Raw genomic sequence first — 7525 nt, forward strand, 5'->3', positions numbered from 1 at the left:
TAATTGGTGATATCACAGTTGGGAGGTATAAGGAGTTGGAAATATTGGTTAACAGGATGATAAACGGTGAAGTCATTCTTGCAGCTATTAAAGGGAAATGGTTGATCAGACTCTGACTTGTTATTTCTTTTCCAACCAAGTAAAATATGAGAATTCCTTCAGACAACAGCATACATTCCTTCTCAAAGGAGGAGATAAAAGCTTAAGTAGTAGTTTGGAGGATTCCTCAACTAAGGGGGAGAAATAGCAGGAAGGAGGAAAAAGGTAAAGCATATATACACCACACCACACCATTGTTGTTTGAAACTATGGATCCCATTGTACGGGAGAGGTGGTAAACACGTAGGTGATTTCCTAGTTATCAGAAGAAACCACACCACACCATTGTTGTTTGAACGGGAGAGGTGGTAAACACGTAGGTGATTTCCTAGTTATTAAAAGAAGTGGATTGACTCATTACTCTTCTTCATAAAGGGAGAAACTGTTTTCCAAAAAGGGAGTACCATTGGTTTTTATCTGCGGATCCTATTGTACCTGAGAGGTTGTAAACGAAGGTGATCTCCTTAAGCAGTTGATTCTCATAGGGGAGAAGCAAGAGAGATATGTGCTTCTCAACAGGAAATGTGGTTGTACAAAAGAAGCTGCTGATAATTACTTCAAGACTAAGAAGAGTTATCTGGCAGAGATTTGAAGAACAAGGTAAATGAAGATGAAACTAATTGAAGACCAGTTCAGTGCTAGAGGAACAAGCATCTTTCATTTCAGTTACTTAAGAAATCTGGAAATGCATTATTTGATCCAGAAAACCAGTAGCATTATTTACAAGCCCTGGTACTTTAATTTTTCCAAGTTGTTAGTTGAGTTATCCTCTATATTTAATTTGTTTTTTAGGTTTAACAATCAAATATGGGGAGATTGTTGGTGAGACTGCGTAGCTGTATGAACAGTTACGTGATAACTCAACACGAGAACAATACTAGAACAGGACAGATTAATAATGCTACGACTACACAAGAAATCAGAAGAAATAAAGACTAAGAAAATATAAAGAATCAAAAGATTAGAATAAAGCTTGAACTTTATTTACAGGTTACTGAAAAAATTTCATTAATATGATCATGCCTCAATGAAGAATAAAGGTTAAATGCTTTCAGGGTTTCAGAAATGATGAAGATTCAGTGTATAAGTGCTACCAGAAGATTTCAGTGTATTGGCATTGATTGAAGATAAGCAGTGTTCGAAGCATAGGAATATGAAGAATTGAAGACATGGTATAGACAGAGGTTAAAGAAGACAACTACAGTCTTAAAGTTATACTCAATGACAGGAGTTCATATATATGTTCAAGCGTCAGTGAAGAACAGTGAAGGAAGTATTCAAGATTGTTGTGGCAATGAAGACGTCGTCTAAAGTACCAGAAAAGATTCCAGTGAAAGTACATTTGTTTATTGACAGTCAGTGTTCGAAGTGATAAAGTTGTTGCAAGCTTAATAATGTAATCAAGGCTATAATACGAAGACCTGAATCGGGGTTAGTCATTTGTGAACCAGAGCAGTTGCACTAGGCGTCAACAACTCGTGAAAGGAATCTGGGTATTAGTTTCAGAAGAATTGTTAAGTTGAGGGACATACTTGGATTGAACGTTTATCTGTTAAAGTACGAGAAGAGGTGCGCGGGGTATACAGCTAAACTGCTTGAGGGGCTGGCCAAGTTCAAAGTTTAATTGATAAATTAAATAAATTTATTTAACGGACTTTAATATAATTTATTTAATAAACTTAAAATGATTTATCCTATAAACTTTAAATAAATTTATTTTATGAATCTAAATTAGTTTATTTATATAAGTTATATTTAAATTTATTTTATAAATTAATTTAGTTACCATTTAAATTTAAATAAAAAGAAAACAAAAAAAAGAGGAAAAAGAAAAGAAAAGAAAAAGAAAAAGAAAAAAATGGAAAAAAAAGAAAACAAAACAAAAAGAAAAAGAAAACAAAAAAATGAAAATGAAAAACAATAAAAACACAACATGCAACCTTAGTCGCATGTTGTGAATCAAGTTAATAATAAAAGGAAATCAAGTTGGTTTTGTTTAGTTGGTCGCAGGTTGAGTTTCTGTGGTCGCCAGTTAACAAAACAAACCAGAACAAATTATCGGTCGTAGGTTAGAATTAAGTAGAATTAGCAAGCACTCACTCCTCTACTACATCTTTGTTGATATAATCAATTAATTTGTGTGGTTCAATTTCAGCCACACATTTGTGTGTAGATCCTATTATTATTATCGGATTTTATTATATATGTTGTTATTGTATTAGTTTAATAGTTTGCGGGTCCTCATTTCCTAACCCCGAGATTGAGGGCGCCATACTTAATTTCTTTCTTTGTTCAAATTTAGTTGTGAATTGAAGCTAGGAAGGGAATACAGGCCTTAGGAAATTTTGGAGCACATAAGTTACTGGGGACTGCTATTTGATTTAAACACCACTTGCATTTTCTTTTTCTTCTTTCATTTCGAACCAGCCCCACAGCCAAGGAGAGTGATGTACACGCGGTTAATCAACCAAACAACAAGGAGAGTGCATGCCACACTCCATTCTTGTGCACTAGATTAAACCAAGAAAAGACCTGCCAATTATTTTATTTGATTTACATCTTGGTTTCTTTTGTATATCAAACTGTGAATCATGGTTTCTTTTCTTTTGCACAAAGAAGACGGGTCCTTCCTGCGGTGCATCAATTAAACAAAGAAGAAAGCTGCCAATTCATTCTTCTTTCGCAATCTATTTGACTTATTTTTTTCGATTTGATAAATCAAATGCATGCATGCAAGTGTCTAGCCTGAGAGAAAAAAATAGATGTTGATTTTTAAATTAAATAATTAAATGAATTTAATTTCATTTATTTATTTAAAATAAAAAATCAACTTAATTTATTTATTCAAAATTAATTATTGATGTAAAAATAAATAAATGAATGAATTGATTGTCATTTATTAATTTAATAAAAAATCAGCTATTGAATAAATAAATCCTGTAAATTTTCGGGTTGTAGTCCTCTGTATCTTCAATCCTTCTAATCTTCTAATCTCCGGTTTTTCGTACTTTAAAATCTTTTCAATCCTCTTGAGTACAAAAACCACATGACAGTATTTTTAAAAATAATACTCTGTTTCCTTTCACGGATCACTGACATCTAGTGCAAGGATCTGGTTCACAGACGACTAGTTCCGCTCTCAGGCCTTCATATTATACCCGTACAAACCACTGTTAAGTCTTCTACCAAATATAACATACTTCACTAGGAATCCTTGAGGTCTTCACACTAATTCTGATAACTGCTTCGAATAACTCCAACCTTATTCTTCCGATGCCTGAACATTTTAATGAACTTCATACGGATCACTGTTGACGTCTTCTTCACTGCAGCTAATAAAACCATAGTGTATATTCCTAATAAACAATCTATATTGATTCTTGTGGAATATAGATTATTTCAAAGTCCTTGTTCTGTGTTGATTTATCCAAACCAGTATTGTTAAGTTATACATATAGCTTCAATCTTGCTTAAGAATCTCCCCATATTTGACTGTTACACCTGACGGTCAAATAATAATGGAGAAGCAACAGTTTATAGGATAACTCAACTAACCATAATCAAAAATCTTCAATCAGCTTTCAACTTTCAATCCTGGACTTGGAAATAATACTATTATATATCTACCACATCTTCTATATGCATTCAGCTTTAGCAGAGAACAGATTCTTCTCTCCCTTATGTAAAGTTACAGATTGATACATCTTCCAAATACTGTCTTTAATAATCTTCAGATTTTCCCATAAAGCACATAGAAAATATTTTGGAACTCAGAAAATAGAAACCCAATAATCTTTCCCCTAAAGATGAAGAATCCCCTCCTTAGTACAATAAAGTTGGAAACTCCCCTTCTTAGTTTCAGAAAAACTATTGAATCTTAATAATCTCTATAATCTTTTATTCAATCTTCGCCCTTAGTTGAGTAATCCTTCAAAGTGTATCAGAGTGGAATCTTAGGATAAAAAAACCAAGTGAAAAGATTATATATTTTAACCATTTCTCACACTGCAAGTGTGATTACAGTTTAGTGATCTCACATTGTGTTTCATTCCAGTCTACACTCAAGTGTTTGTTGTTAAGTGGCATTTATGTCCACTTAGAATGCTCTATAAAGGCTTGAATTGGTGTTTTGTACTCATGTTATTTGTGTTTTTGATGCATTTTTGTAGTGTTTTGCATTTTAGGCATAAATAAGGGATCAAAGAGGTTTAACATTGCTTTGGTGCTAAATTTGTGTTAGGATGGTACTCAGGAAGATTGCTCGAGGATTGCCATCTCAAAACATGCAAGAAAACAAGAAATCAGAACTTTTTCCAAAATGTCAGCGCGCCCGCGCTGTGCTAGCACGCGCCCGCACCAGAGAAGCAGAAGGATAGTGCGCCACGCTGATGAAGCGCGCGGCCGCACCGGGTCAAAAGCTGGGAATCCCGTTTGAAGTACAAGAATGATTTTATGGACTTCTCTTCTGATTGGGCTGCTATATAAAGACAACTTAAAGACGTTTTCATAACAGAGCTTAAGGAGAAGATATTAAGAAGACCTAGGAGCACAAATACAACCAAGGCGAAGAGGATCTAGTTTATTCTTGTGATTCTTTATTTTAAGTTGTAATCTTCGATGCTAGTTTCCTTGTTTGTTGAACCTATACTCTTGTTTAACGTACTATGATTAACTATTCATATTTATAAAGAATAAGTTTATTATACCATGCTTTCATCGGAAACCACGATGATGATGAGTTCGGTTATGGGCTAATCGTTATCGTGGGGTTCTAGTGGATTTACTTATGGATTTCAATAGTTAATATGTTTTGACACCTTAGTGTGTGGTGATTGTATGATTTCCTAGTATTGGTTGTGCTTATTCGTTTTATGAGCGTCGCGAATTTATAAGATAGTGTGTTAATCTCTATTAAAGCGAAAGTGAATATAGGGGTTTAGAACTTGCCATGCTAGCATAGGTTCATGTATTTGATATGCATGATTCGTAGGTAAATTTAACCATCTTACTTGCCCTATGTAATCACGATAGATAACTTGTGCATTAAAGCATTATGTTGTCAAATTCTATAGACATATAGGGTCTCAATATAATTGGTGTCTATTCAGCTTCTAACTCTTTTATGGATGTCTGGTAGTAGGGTATTCGTACAATGAAAGTTGGCGTCTACTAGTTTCGTCTTATCTGATTAGTTTTCATCACCATTGCACCTATTGAATGAAGTAGTAATGAATTTAGAATCCCATGTTTGTGTTATATAAGTAAATCAACTTTTTTAATCTCTTAGTTAATTGCATGTTAGTTAATAATCTTAGTTATAAATAATCTTAACTTGTTATCATCTTAGCATTGAATAATAACCATACCATTGTTGTATAAGTACATTATTGAAATTAACCTAAACCGTTATCTATGGGAATGAACTAGAATTGATTCTATATTACTTGCGATCACGTATACTTGCGTTAATATTAGCACGTGTTTTTGTCCTAAAAAGTTTTTGGCGCCGCTGCTGGGGAACTTGGTGTTAATTTTTATTTTATGTGCTTAACATCAGTGGTCATTAAAGTTCACTGACTCAGATATTTTACTTATTTATTTTCTTGTATCTTTTTCAGGTACTCTAGAGAGCATTTATGCTAACTCGTTCTCGATCTCGAAAGAGAACACTGGATAAAGCGGAGGAAGAAGTTCTTGTAGAAGAGGAGAAAGTTGAAGAAGAAGCTCTTGTTGCAATGGGTGAACCAGAAGGAAAGACAAAGGCTTTAATGGACTATTCTCATCCAAAGATCAATGATATTCCGTCTAGCAGTTTCAGACCAGCCATCGTGGCTAACACTTTTGAAATCAAGGCTAGCGCGATTCAGATGGTGCAGAACTCGGTTCAGTTTGGGGGTTCTCCGATTGAAGATCCCAATATGCATGTTAGGGATTTCATCGAGATCTGCGACACTTACAAATTCAAAAATGTTTATGAAGATGCTATTAAGTTGAGGCTTTTCCCATTTTCTCTGAGGGATAAAGCTAAGTGCTGGTTGCATTCTCTACCACCAGGCTCTATCACCAAGTGGTAAGATCTTGCTCAGAAGTTTCTCACTAAATTCTTCCCTATGGCGAAGACAGTTGTAATCAGGAATACTCTTACCCAATTTGCACAATAATCGGGAGAATCTTTGTGTGAAGCTTGGGATCATTCTAAGGACATGCTTAGAAAGTGTCCTCATCATGGGATGCCTGACTGGATGATCATTAACTGCTTGTATAATGGTTTGGGTGCGACTTCTAGACCCATGCTTGATGCAGAATCAGGTGGAGCCTTATGGGCTAAGAGCTATGATGAAGCTTATGATTTGATTGAACTGATGGCTGCTAATGAATACCAGAACCCTTCTCAGAGACTAACTCAAGGCAAAGTAGCAGGTATTCTGGAGGTAGATGCAGCTATTTCTATAGCTGCTCAGCTTAAGGCTTTGATGATGAAGGTGGATTCTTTTGGCTAATTATGGAGTTAATCAGATCACTAGTGTCTGTGAGCTTTGTGATGGTGCGCATGAGACGGAGCAGTGTGCTATTTCTAGTGAATTAGCTCAGTTCATGAGCAACTTTTAGAGGTCGCAGCAACCAGTTCCAGCCACCTATCATCCCAGCAACCGCAATCATCCTAACTTCAGCTGGAGCAACACTCCGAATGCAGTGCAACAACCTTACTAGCAGTATGCAGCAAAGCAAAACAACCCTTATGGTTTTCAGCAACCATAATATGCACCAAGACAACAACTCTAACTGTAACAATCTAATAAAAAATCTGAATTGGAGGAGTTGAGGCTTATGTGCAAGAGCCAATCGGTTTCTATTAAGACCTTGGAGAATCAAATTGGGCATATTGCCAATACCTTGCTGAATCAACAACCTGGAACATTCCCTAGTGACACTAAAGTGTCAGGCAAGAAGGAAGCAAAAGAGCAGGTTAAGGCAATTATATTGAGGTCTGGGAAGGTTGCAAACCAAGAAAAAGCTCAAGTTCCAGAATCTGAAGATGTGGCTGAAGAAGAAGTGCAGAAGGAAGCAGAAGGGGAACCAAGGAAGAAAAATGTGGAACACACTCCTCCTGAGGGTAATACAGGGGAGAAAGAGATCTATCCTCCACCTCCTTTTCCTAAGAGGTTATAGAAGCAAAAGTTGGATAAGCAGTTTACGAAGTTTCTGGAGGTGTTCAAGAAACTTCATATCAACATACCTTCCGCTGAAGCTCTTGAACAGATGCCTAGCTATGCGAAGTTTATGAAAGGTATTCTCTCTCGGAAAGTGAAGCTTGATGAAATAGAGACAGTTGCTCTCATGGAGGAATGCAGTGCTGTGCTGCAACGGAAGTTGCGTTCGAAACTTAGGATCCTGAAAGCTTCACTATTCCTTGTACCATTGGAAA

The 7525-nt window shown here is 35.7% G+C and overlaps 1 non-coding gene across 1 annotated transcript; it reads right to left on the reverse strand.

Annotated features, from left to right (window-relative positions):
* Positions 1-6224: 6224 nt before the first annotated feature.
* LOC141700190 (small nucleolar RNA R71) lies at positions 6225-6331 on the reverse strand. The gene has a single exon (XR_012566236.1). It is a non-coding gene; the product is annotated as a small nucleolar RNA R71 (small nucleolar RNA).
* Between the last annotated feature and the right edge of the window lie 1194 nt (positions 6332-7525).

This window comes from Apium graveolens, unplaced genomic scaffold (genome assembly GCF_009905375.1).
Source record: "Apium graveolens cultivar Ventura unplaced genomic scaffold, ASM990537v1 ctg1911, whole genome shotgun sequence".
NCBI classification, from domain to species: domain Eukaryota; kingdom Viridiplantae; phylum Streptophyta; class Magnoliopsida; order Apiales; family Apiaceae; genus Apium; species Apium graveolens.